The sequence below is a fragment of the Mustela putorius genome, unplaced genomic scaffold (genome assembly GCF_011764305.1).
Source record: "Mustela putorius furo isolate JIRA1106 unplaced genomic scaffold, ASM1176430v1.1 tig00000179_pilon_pilon_pilon, whole genome shotgun sequence".
In the NCBI taxonomy this organism is placed as follows: Eukaryota; Metazoa; Chordata; class Mammalia; order Carnivora; family Mustelidae; genus Mustela; species Mustela putorius.
The window spans coordinates 14132757-14145906 of record NW_025421305.1 but is presented as its reverse complement, the minus strand read 5'-3'; the positions used below and the strand labels follow the sequence as shown (position 1 = coordinate 14145906).

Genomic DNA, 13150 nt, shown 5'->3' with positions numbered 1-13150 from the left:
GGGAAGAAAGGGAGAGAGTCTGTTCTTTGCGTCTGTGGGAGCAACAGCAATGAGTGAATTTATTTACATTGATGAATATATTTACACACAGATGCAGTTTTTGGCTTTTGCAGTTTTTTTCTCAATAATTTACCATTTCTAAGATATAGTAGACTCACTTTTGCATAGTTGAAAGCACATCCTATAACTGTATAAATCCCTTGATTTAAAAAATCTGCCTTAAATAGGTAATACATGCCCATGAATATAAATGCATAGAAGAACCTATGGGGGAAAGTGAGTGTTGTGGGTGTTTTCAATCCTTATTTTTTTTTATTATTGTGGTGAAAAATACATAATATCGATCATCTTAACCATCTTTAAATATATAATTCAGTGGCATAAAGTACATTCACAAGGTTGGGTAATAATCACCACCAACTATACCCACAGCTTTTTCAGCATCTCCAACAAAAACTCTGTACCCATTAGCGAATGATTTCCTCTTCCTCCCTCCAGCCCTTGGAACCACCACTCTACCTTCTGTCTCTGAGAATTTGCCTACTTATAAAACAGGAGTTATACGGTATTTGTCCTTTTGTGAGTGACTTATTTCAGTTAGTGGGTCTTCAAGATGCATCCATATTCTAGTAGGTATCAGAATTTCATTTCTCTTTAAGATTGAATGATATTCCATGGTATGTATTCATCACATTTTGTTTCTCCATTCTCCTAGCAATGGACATTTGGGTTGTTTCTACTTTTTGCCTATTGTGGACAATGCTGCTATGCCCATTAGTATACATACCTGAGTTCTTGCCTTCAGTGCTTTTGAATATATACGTGCAAGTATAGTTACCCAACCGCAATTCACCCTGGCTGCTTAGATCCTGAGCCCCTGTGCAGTGCTGGAGGATTCTTCTTTCTTTCTGAGGCAAAGGATTCTCCCTTCCTGCCTTCCTGCTTCTCACCGAAGAAGGTAGAATTTTCTGGGGACACTGTCCTTGACTTTTTAGTCCCTCAAGTCTGATTTGGGCAGTCTAAGCCATCCACCATCCTTCCAACAATCTCCCTTCCCACTTAAACCAGCCAGAGTTGTCTTTATTTTTGCAATGCAAATGTTGCAAATGTTGGCTGACAGTTTGCCACAGGACAGTCTGTTGGTTTTTCTGTAAGGGATGTTCAGCTGAATGATGTCCGTTTCCCAGCCCATCAGTTCCACTCCTTGAGGCAGCCATTGTCATTTTACTGTTTACTCCTCCAGAGAATCCTTTAGTATTTGAAGACGTAAAAGAGAGTGTGTGTATTGCCTCCTTCACTAGCCCTCACCTATGACTAAGGCCTTGAGAATATAAACTATGTAAGCTTTTACTCAATAGTCTTCTAATATCTGTGCTTGGGGCGGGGCAGAGGACAGGTGTAGCTGCCTACTGTGGGCTTTGTTGACTCTTGTGATGAATGAAAAGATGATGGTAAGACTGTCTTCAATGAGCTCAGCAGGAAGGGCAAGAAGCGAAAACCAAGGCATGGTGCTATGGAAGACATGGGAGCTGAGCCTGAAAAACACCTGGTCTGGAGAGACTTTGCTTCCTTGCTGGGTTCTGCTATCTCTTCTCTGAGACCCTTGTCAGCAGGTTCCATTGCTACTGAAATTCATGATATTTAATCCCCTGTCTGGTAGGTTTAGAGATCAGAGTGCAGCTGGTTTGGGTCCTATGTACTTGTTAGTATATATGGCATCCTGGAGGTTCCTATCTAGGCCCCTTCTTAGATCTCGAGCTGTGTAGTGGCTGTGGGCCCCAACTGTCTAGGAAGGAAAGGAAGAGGAAGAGAGTGAAGACACTTGTCTTTTGAACAGGTCACTCTTGCCAGAAGGCACAGGAAGGCATATTGAAGGGAGCCTAGAATGTATGTGAGGACCCAGTTAGGAGGTAGCTGTGGTCATTAGGTAAGAGATGATAGCAATTTGGACGAGGGGAGAGGACAGATAGCAGTTTGGAGAGGACAGAAGGATGTGGATGGCTTCAGGAGAATTTAATTTATTTTATTTTATCCTTTTATTTTTTGTCCTTAGGTGACTTTATTAATTTTATTATTTATTTTTATTATGTTCAATTAGACAACAGGTAGTACATCATCATTAGTTTTTGATTGTGTGTTTGGCCATTCATTAGTTGTGTGTAACGCCCAATGCTCATCAGAAGGAAGTTAAAGCCAATGGGACCCGGTGAAGGATTCTCAAGGTAAGTGGAGGGAGGGAGACATTAAGGAGACCCCCTCGGTTTCGGCCTTGTGCTGATGCTGCACGTGGGTCATTTACAGAGACGGGGAGCCCCAGAAAAGGACTAGGTTTGGTGGGGAAGAGCTCAGGGAGAGCTTCTGTGGAAAGAGCATAGCAACACTGTAACAGCAGAGTAAGTGCATTAGAATTCTTCATTCATTCATCAATTATTTATTGATGACCTATTGACTGAACCTTTCTGAAAATTTCTGAAAATGGATGTAACTGTGTTGTCTGCTGCATGTGGTTGTGATGAGGAGTAAGTGAGAAGAGCACTCAGTAGGGAGCCTCATCATTCTCGTGAATGACTTTGGGATGGTACTAGTTTTCTCACTGATAAAAATGGCCCATTCTGTTGTATACTCTTTAATGTCCCTTCTAGTTATTACACTATGCGAAATGAAAGGCATTTCTTCTCTCTGCCTCTGGCCTAAGAGGCCCTAGACTGTAGGCTAGAGGAGGTTAGGGCATTGTCTGTTTTGTTCACTGGTGTCTCATATATGTTAACTGCTCCTGGGGGTGGAGGGATTGGAGTATTTATCCTGTTTTCTCCACCCACCTACCCCCATGGGGAACAGACATAATTCAGCTGAACATCCGTTATAGAAAAACCAACATCCTTCTTGTTTTGCGTTCTGATGTTAAATAGGAGGACCTTTTCTGTGGGCGATTCCAAGTCCCAGTCACTTAAATATATTTTTATCTGCATCCATTTCTGGCAGTAAACTTGTTTCAGATTCAAGGGAGCAAAAAATAAAAAGCAAGCTTATCTTATCCTTGTCACTTAATAATCAGAACTAGATCTAATGTAACTATTCTAAGCTCTTTCCCAAAACATACCCTGGGGAAAGCACCTTGGGATCCAATCAAAACAACTCAGGGTAATGAGACATTCAGGTGCAGAACCCACTTCATGCAACAAACAGCAAAATAAAAAACCAAATCACAACCAGCCTCCAAACAAACAAAAAGCTCCGTCTACCTAACCATCCCTCCACTCCCCCGCCATCCCTGCTGCCCTGACCCAGCTCTCCCCTTGCCCGTCCGGTAGCTGGGAAGAACGCTTTCTATGTCAGGCTCTTTTTTGCTTGGCAGAAACTTCTCTCCTTTCTTAGGTCAGTGACTTCTGAGGACTTTCTAGTCTTGGGCATAGTAGTAAGCAGGTTACGTGTTCTAATGGCCCCCTTCAGTCCTCTCTATGCCATCACTGGCTCTGAGATCACCATCACCATTGCCTTTGTGACATGAACACCTTGATCTTTGTTTGAAAGTCTCTGGAGGAAGGCGGAATTTAGGGGATCGTATACAGATGGAGCTGCCAGGTAACTGGCCTTATTTCCTAGGGGCCTCTCACAGTTAAGAAAAATCTTGGCCAGTTTTCCTGTTTGAGGTTCCTAGTGTATTTTAAAGGTGAGGAAATGCCAAGTTAGGGATATTGAACCTTGTGGTATAGTTTACATGTTTTAATGTAATAAGGAAATATCTTCTTGAATTTTTTCTTAAAGTTTTTATTTTCATTCCAGTTAGTTAATATAAGGTGCTGTATTAGTTTTAGGTGTACAATGTACTGACTCAACAATTCCATACATCATCTGGTGATCATGACAAGTGACCTCCTTAATTCCCAACACCTATTTAACCCACTTCACTTACCTCCTCTCTGGTAACCCTAGGTTTGTTTGCTATAGTTAAGAGACTGTTTCTTGGTTAGTGTCTCTTTTTCCTGTTGCTTTTGTTTGTTTGTTTGTTTGTTTCTTAAATTCCACATATGAGTGAGACCGTTTGGTAGTTGTCTTTCTCCAACTGGCTTATTTTGCTTAGCATTATACTCCCTAGCTCCATCCATGTCATTGCAAATGGCAAGATTTCATTCATTTTTTAAATTTAATTTACTTACTTGGTAAATTAAATTTGACAGAGAGAGAGAGACAAGGAACACAAGTAGGGGGAGTGGGAGAAGGAGAAGCAGACTCCCTGCTGAGCAGGGAGCCTGATGAGGGCCTCGATCCCAGGACTCTGGGATCATGACCTGAGCCGAAGGCAGATGCTCAACCGACTGAGTCACCTAGGTGCCCCTCACTCTTTTTTATAGCCGAGTAATATTCCATTACATATATAGCACCTATTTTTTAAAATCTATTCATCAATTGATGGACACCAGCTCTGCTTCCATATCTTGGCTGTTGTAGATAATACTGCTATAAACATAGGCGTGAAAGTATTCATTTGAATTAGTGTTTTTTGATTCTTTGGGTAGATACCCTGTAGTATGATTGCTGGATCATAGGGTAGTTCTGTTTCTAACTTTTTGAGGAACCTCCATAATGTTTTCTAGAATGGCTGTACCAGTTTGCATTCCCACCAGCAGTGTACAAGGGTTCCTTTTTCTTGGCATCCTCAACACCTGTTGTGTCTTGTATTTTTGATTTTAGCCATTCTGAGAGGTGTGAGGTGATATCTCATTGTGGTTCTGATTTGTATTTCCCTGATGATGAACATCTTCTCATGTGTTTGTTGGCCATCTGGGTGTCGTCTTTGGAGAAATGTCTATTCATGTCTTCTGCCCATTTTTAATTGGATTATTTGTCTTTTGAGTGTTGAATTTTGTAAGTTTTTAATATATTTTAGATACTAAACCTTTATCAGATATGTCATTTGCAAATATCTTCTCCCATTCTGTCAGTTGTCTTTTGGTTTTGTTGACTGTTTCCTTTGCTGTGCAGAAACTGTTTATTTTGATGTAGTCAGAATAATTCATTTTTGATTTTGTTTCCCTTGCTTCAGGGGGCCTATCTAGAAAAATGTTGCTATGGATGATGTCAAAAGAAGTTACTGCCTGTGTTCTCTTCTAGCATTTTTATCATTTTAGGTCTCTTATTTAAGTCTTTAATACATTTTAATTTTATTTTTGTGTGTGTCATAAGAAAGTGGTCCAGAGTTTTAAAAAAAAGATTTTGTTTATTTATTTGTCAGAGAGAGCAAGAGCGAGAGAGCATAAGCAGGGGGAGCAGCAGGCAGAGCAAGCAGAGGGAGAAGCAGGCTCTCCGCTGAGCAAGGAGCCAGATTTGGGACTCAGTCCCAGGACCCTGGGATCATAACCTGAGCCAAAGGCAGCCACTTAACCAACTGAGCCATCCAGGCATCCCAGTAGTCCAATTTCTTTTGAATGTTGCTCTCCAGTTTTCCCAACATTATCTGAGGAAGAGGCGATCCTTTTACCATTGGATATTCTTTCCTGCTTTGTTGAAGCTTAATTAACTGTATAGTTGTGGGTCCATTTCTGGGTTTTCTGTTCTGTTCTGTTGACCTGTGTGTCTGTTTTTGTGTCAGCACCATACTGTTTTGATTACAACAGCTTTGGAATAGAGTTTGCAGACCAGTATTGTGATGCCTCCAGCTTTGCTTTTCTTTTTCAAGGTTGCTTTGGCTTTTGGAGTCTTTTGTGGTTCCGTACAAATTTGAGAATTGTTTTTTCAAGTTCTGTGAAAAATGCTGTTGGTATTTTGATAGGGATTGCATTAAATGTGTAGATAGCTTTGGGTAGCATAGACATTTGAACAATATTTTTTCTTCCAATTCAGGAACATGGAATGTCTTTTCATTTCCTGGTGTCATCTTCAATTTTTTTCATCAATGTTTTATAGTTTTTAGAGTACAGGTCTTTCACTTCTTTGGTTGGGTTTATTCCTAGTTATCTTATTATTTTTGGTGTAATTGTAAATGGGATGGTTTCTTAATTTCTCTTTGTGCTGTTTCATTATTGGTGCATAGAAATGCAACATATTTCTGTATATTGATTTTTTTTTTATCCTGTGACTTTGCTGAATTCATTTATCAATTCTAGCAGCTTTTGGTGAAGTCTTTCAGGTTTTCTAGATATAGTATCATGTCAGCCGCAAATAGTGAAAGTTTCACTTTTTATTTACCGATCTGAATGATCTTTTTGTCTGATTGCTGTAGCTAGGGCTTCTAGTATTATGTTGAATTGAAGTGGTGAGAGTGGACACCCTTCTTATTCCTTACCATAGAAGTAAAGCTCTCAGTTTTGCCCCATTGAGAATGATATTAACTGTGGGTTTTTCATATATGGCCTTTAATACATTGAGGTATGTTCCTTCTAACTTTATTGAGGGTTTTTATCATGAATGGATGTTGTACTTCTCAAATGCTTTTTCCGTATCTATTTAAATGATCATATGGTTCTTAACCTTTCTTTTATTAATGTGATGTATCATGTTGTTTTGCACATATAAACCCCCCATGCAACCCATGAATAAATCCCACTTGATTGTGGTGGATGGTTTTTAAAAAAAATACTGGATTCTGTTTGATAATATTTTATTGAGGATTTTTGGATATATGTTCACCAGAGATAGTAGTTTATATTTCTTTTCTTTTTTTTTTTTTTTGGTGGTATCCTCTTTTTTTTTTTTTTAAAGATTTATTTATTTATTTATTTGACAGAGGGAGAGAGAAATCACAAGTGGCAGAGCAGCAGGCAGAGAGAAAGGGGGAAGCAGGCTCCCCGCTGAGCAGAGAGCCCGATGTGGGGCTTGATCCCAGGACCCTGAGATCATGACCTGAGCCGAGGGCAGAGGCTTAACCCACTGAGCCACCCAGGTGCCCCTTTGATGATATCTTTATCTGGTTTTGGTATCAGGGTAATCCTGGCTTCATAGAATGAATTTAGAAGTTTTCTTGCCTCATGTATTTTTGGAGAAAGTTTGGGAGGAATAGGTATTAACTATTAGCTCGTCTTTAAACGTTTGATAGAATTCACTTGTGAAGCCATCTTGTCCTAGACTTCTGCTTTTTGGGAATTTTTTGATTACTGACTCAATTTCTCTGCTGGTTATCAGTCTATTCAAATTTTCTGTTCATGCTTCAGTTATGGTAGTTTATTTGTTCCTAGGAATTTACCTATTTCTTCTGGGCTGCCCAGTTTGTTGGCATATAGTTTTTCACAATATTCTCTTATGGTTGATTGTATTTCTGTGAAGTTGACTGTTATTTCTCTTCTCTCATTTGTGATTTATTTACTTGGGTCCTTTTTCTTTTTTTCTTGATAATTATGGCTAGGCATTTGTCAGTTTTATTGATTTTTTTTTTTAAATCCAGCTCCTGATCTCTTCTGTTGCTTTTTAGTTTCTGTATCATTTATTTCTTCTCTAATTCTTGTTGTTTCCTTCCTTCTGCTGGCTTTAGGTTTACTTGTTGTTCTCTTTTCTCTAGATCCTTTAGATGTAGGGTTATGTCGATTTTTGAGATTTTTCTTGCTTCTAGAGGTAGGTCTCTATTGCTTCAAATTTCCCTGTTAGGACTGCTTTTGCTGCATCTCAAAGGTTTTAGACTGTTGTGTTTTCACTTTAATTTGTTTTCATATACTTTTTAATTTCTTTTTGATTTACTGGTTGGCCCACTCATTGTTTATTAGCATGTAATATAATCTCCATGTATTTGTGTTCTTTCCAGTTTTTTTTCTTGTGGCTGACTTCTAGTTTCATAGTACTGTGGTCAGAAAAGATGTATGGTATGAGTTTGAACTTCTTGAATTTGTTGAGGCTGACTTTATAGGCTAATGTATGATCTATTCTGGAGAATGTCTAATGTCCACCTCAAAAGAATGTGTATTTTGCTGTTTTAAGAGGAAGTTTTTTTTAATGTAACTGTTAAATCCATCTGGTCCAGTGTGTCATTCAAAGTCATTGTTTCCTTGTTGATTTTCTGTTTAAATGATCTGTCCATTGATGTAAGTTGGGTGTTAAGTTCTCTGGCTATTATTTACTATTATCAATTAGTTCCTTTTAGTTTTTTGTTAACTGTTTTATGTATTTGGATGTTCCTATATTGAGTGCATAAATATTTCCAATTGTTATATCTTCCAGTTGGATTGTCCCATAAAGAAATGTCTTAAGACATGAAAATATAGTTTTTATCCTAAAATACTTATAAAATTAAGAAAATATTAACTGTTACTTTTTATAATATGAAAAGGTAAGTATTTTTAATCAGTGGAGATGAGGTAGATAATCCAACAAATGGTGTTGGAACACATCGTTATACTAAAAATAATTTCACAATGGATCAATTTAAACTTGGTCAATGAAATCATAGAAGTACTGAAAAAGAAACCAAATTCATAGATATAGAGAACAGATTGGTGGTTGCTTGAGGCAAAAAGTTGTGGGGACATTGGTAAGATGGGTTGTGTTAGGGGGAGGAAAAAAGAACCATCAGGTATAAGATAAATAGGGATTAATTACATCCTAGGGATTTAACGTATGGTATGGAAACTATAATTAGTAAACTATATTGTATATTTGAAAATTGTTAAGAAAGTAGGTCTTAAAGTTCTGGTCACAAAAATAATTCTGTATCTAGGTATGGTGATGGATATTAAATAGACTTATTGTGATCATTTCACAATATATACAAATATTGAGTCATGTTATATACCTGAAAGAAACAGAATGTTGTATGTCAATTATACCTCAATAAAAAAATGAAAACTAAATTTAAAAAAAACTATGGAAGAATGTTTAAAAACTCATCATGGTGGGAAAGACTTAAGGTGGCACAAAACCCAGAAGCTGAAGAGAAATATCATTCACGTATTTAAAGAAATGAAAGTACAAAATTTCTGTAAGCCAAAATTTACATAATCAAAGTCAAAAGACAAACAACAAATGAAAAAAGAAATTTGGATTTTTTTTGGCACAGCATTTTGCACAGCAATACCTATCATAGACTTACTGATGTCCCTAGTATATGAAGAACTCCTATAATTCAAAAGAAGAGCAACAAATCCATAGAAAAATGGGCAAAGGTAAAAAACTAATAGTTTAAGGTAGAGGAAGTAGAAGTGGTTCAAACATATGAATAAATGCCCAACTTTACTCCTAAAAGAGAATGCAAATGGAAACATCACTAGGACATCACTTTTCACCTATTAAACAGCAAGATATGAAAATGTTTGCTAACACTATTAGAGGGAGCATGGGAAATAGACATTCTTCCAGAGTGATAGTGGGAGTGATAACTCCATAGGGACCCATTTGCAAGCATTGCACTCACAAATGTGAGTGCCTTTTGACCTGTACTTGCCACCTCTAGAACTTTATCCTATAGTTATACAACTATAAGATGACTGAAATATGGAATCCTTCATTGCAGCATAGTAGAGAATATTGAAAGGAGTTACATATCTACGAAGAGGGGATGGGTTCAATAAAATATTACAAATGTGTAATGGAATATTACAGAGTCATTAAAATGGAGTAGATCTTTATATACAGATATGGAATACACATCAAAATATATTAAGGGGAAATAAAAAATTATGTGTGGAACAATTTGTGTAGTATATTTCCACTTTAAGAATATGTGTTACTGGGGTGCCTGGATGGCTCAGGTAATGGTCTCAGGGTCCTGGGATCAAGACCCACATTGGGCTTTCTGCTCAGCAGGGAGCCTGCTTCCCCCCCTCTCTCTACCTACCTCTCTGCTTACTTGTGATCTCTCTCTCTCTCTGTCAAATAAATAAATAAATAAAAATCTTAAGAAAAAAAATGTGTTACCAACGTAGTATGCACACATATGCATATTTGGCTGCAGATGTAGAGTTTATTTCTGAAGTTCACAAACAAAATCTAGAGGGTTACTGGGACACAGAGATGGGAAGGAGATCTGTCTTTCACTTTGTTGCATTTGAAATTTTAAAATTTTTATATCAGCATATATTATGAATTTAACAAATAAAAATTTACACCTTCAGAAGTGCAGTTCTGTATTTAGATTACAAGCTTAGATTTTTTTTAATATAATTTTTTATTTTTTATAAACATATATTTTTATCCCCAGGGGTACAGGTCTGTGAATCACCAGGTTTACACACTTCACAGCACTCACCAAAGCACATACCCTCCCCAATGTCCATAATCCCACCCCCTTCTCCCAAACCCCCTCCCCCCAGCAACCCTCAGTTTGTTTTGTGAGATTAAGAGTCACTTATGGTTTGTCTCCCTCCCAATCCCATCTTCTTTCATTTATTCTTCTCGTACCCACTTAAGCCCCCATGTTGCAACCCACTTCCTCATATCAGGGAGATCATATGATAGTTGTCTTTCTCCGCTTGACTTATTTCACTAAGCATGATACGCTCTAGTTCCATCCATGTTGTCGCAAATGGCAAGATTTCATTTCTTTTGATGGCTGCATAGTATTCCATTGTGTATATATACCACATCAAGCTTAGATTTTTAAACTGTGCCCCCTCCTCCACCCACCTGGCTAGATGCTGAGACAGGTCCTGGAAGTCTTCGTAACTTTTCCCCCTTATTTTGCTGCTCACCCTTGGGTGGGTGATAACCAAGGGTCACTTTATAATTATACTACATGGTACCATTACATTGAATAGTTTCCAGATTTAGAAGATGCTCCCATTCTAACAGAGAAAGATACCAAGATCCAGAGAGAGAGAGCTTTTCTACTTAAAGGGGAGCTTTCTTTTCTCCTAAGAGTCCTTTTGTACAGGTAGATGCAGTTGCTTTAGTGGTGCTATGAATAGAGAGATAAACTGTATGACTTTTTTCTTTCGGATACGTTCTTTTGCATCAAGGCAGCTGCTCCTCATGCATTATAAATGATTTTCTAAGCTTTCATCCTCCCTTCTTCCCTTCTTCTTTCCTTCCTTTCCTTTCTTCCTCTTCTTTTTTCCTTCCTGTATAGATCCATTTTGCAAGTAGTTGCTGTTAGAAGTTCTATTTGCCTGTGATGGCCAAATCACAGCCCCCATTTGGTGACACAGGAATTCCCTAAAAAAAGATTCTTCAGATTGAAGACTTTCACTACCAGTATTTTGTTTGCTAGTTCCTTTTTAAAATGATACAGCCGTATTAGTGATCTCAAGATCACAAGTTCTGCACCAGACTTCATTTTAGAGATGTTAGCTACCACATCTACGGCGTTAGCTCTGGGCTCCCTCCTGAGTTACGGGCCCATGTTTGTTCACAGCAAAGATCATGATCTAGGTTTTGTCTGCAAACCTCTCCTCCCCTTTGTTTCTATATTAGTTAGTTGTGTGTGGGATCTAGTGCAGATGCAGCAGGCCCAGGGAGGTCTGTCTTAGCTTTTCACTGAAATACAATATCTGCTCTAATATGTTTAGGATGGTTCTCCATTTCTAACAAACTCTCGGGTGAGCATGTCCTGTTGTTGGTTGCCTCAATTATTCTTATTATCTGTTGTAATATCGTGTTTACTCATATTACAGAGTTCTGTTGCTTATTTGTTTGTTTGCTTGTTTATTATGTCTCCCCCACCGAATACAAATTCTATGAAGGTAGTCTTAATTTTTATTGTATCTACTGCATGTCTATAATACTGCCTGGAATTTAATAGTTGCTAATTAAATATGGAATGATATATGAATGAATGAACATACCAAGGACATTGTCATGGGAAGTGACTCAAGCTGGATGGGCTGTTTTTTTGGCAGACTGTTGATGGAAATAGTCACCTGTCAAGAATGACTGAGGTGAAAGTTTAAGAAAAATGAAAAGCATGTTGGAGGGTGGGCAGCAGTTGGCTAATTGAACCTGTCAAGAGAGAAGAGTGGTGAGTGGATAATATCAGGGTTTAGGAATCTAATATTAAAATTATGAGTATTCTTGCTTTGCCACTCCTTATATATCACTGACATGTTTGTAGTCCAAAGCTTTTAAAATCCAAAGATTTTATCTATCTAGATTTTATCTAGACTCTTTAATCTAGGCTCATCTCCTAAATTGCTCTCCCTCTTCTCTCCAAGACCTGGCTACATTGCCTGCCAGTCATTGTCCTCCAAGCACTTGCTATGCTACTATCTGTTGATCTGACTTCTTATTGAAATTCTACTCATTTTTCTGGATCAGCCCACATGCCACCTTTTCCTTGAAGCCATCTTTAATCCTGTTAATATTATTTCTTTTTTCTATACTGTTTTAACACTTAAGTTATAATACTTAACATGTTTTACCTAGACACCAGTGTGCAGTATGTCACCCCCAGGAGATTAGAATCTCATCAAAGGCAAGTTCTAGCCTTATTAATCTTATGGTTCTTGGTGCTATAGTAAATGGAATCAATTTTCTAATTTCCCTTTCTGTATTTTCATTGTTAGTGTATAAGAAAGCAACTGATTTCTGTACATTGATTTTGTATCCTGCCACATTACTGAATTGCTGAATGAGTTCTAGTAGTTTGGTCGTGGAGTCTTTTGGGTTTTCCATATAAAGTATCATGTCATCTGTGAAGAGAGAGAGTTTGACTTCTTCATTGCCAGTTTGGATACCTTTTATTTCTCTTTGTTGTCTGATTGCTGTTGCTAGGGCATCTAATACTATGTTGCATCCTTGTAGTGTTCCTGATCTCAAAGGGAAGGCTGTCAGCATTTTCCCATTGAGGATGATATTCACTGTGGGTTTTTCATAGATAGAGTTTTTGAAGTTGAGGAATGTTCCCTCTATCCTTATACTTTGAAGTGTTTTAATCAGGAACAGAGGCTGGATTTTGTCAAATGCTTTTTCTGCATCAATTGAGAGGACCATGTGGTTCTTCTCTCTTCTCTTATTGATTTCTTCTGTCACATTGATTGATTTGCGAATGTTGAACCACCCTTGCAACCCAGGGATGAATCCCACCTGGTCATGGTAGATAATCTTTTTAATGTAATGTTGGACCCTATTAGCTAGAATCTTGTTGAGAATCTTGGCATCCATATTCATCAGGGATATTGGTCTGAAATCCTCCTTTTTGTGGGGTCTTTGCTTGGTTTAGGGATCAGGGTAATGCCGGCTTCATAAAAAGAGTCTGGAAGTTTTCCTTCTGCTTCAATTTTTTGAAACAGCTTCA

General features: G+C 37.9%; 1 long non-coding RNA gene across 2 annotated transcripts in view; it reads left to right on the top strand.

Moving 5' to 3' along the window:
* Positions 1 to 3562: 3562 nt before the first annotated feature.
* The window catches only part of LOC101687346, a 178542-nt gene continuing 168954 nt past the window's right edge, over positions 3563 to 13150 (top strand). For both annotated transcript variants that reach the window (XR_001180634.2, XR_001180633.2), the window contains exon 1: positions 3563 to 3670. This is a non-coding gene — a long non-coding RNA (uncharacterized LOC101687346). The remainder of the gene's footprint in view (positions 3671 to 13150) is intronic.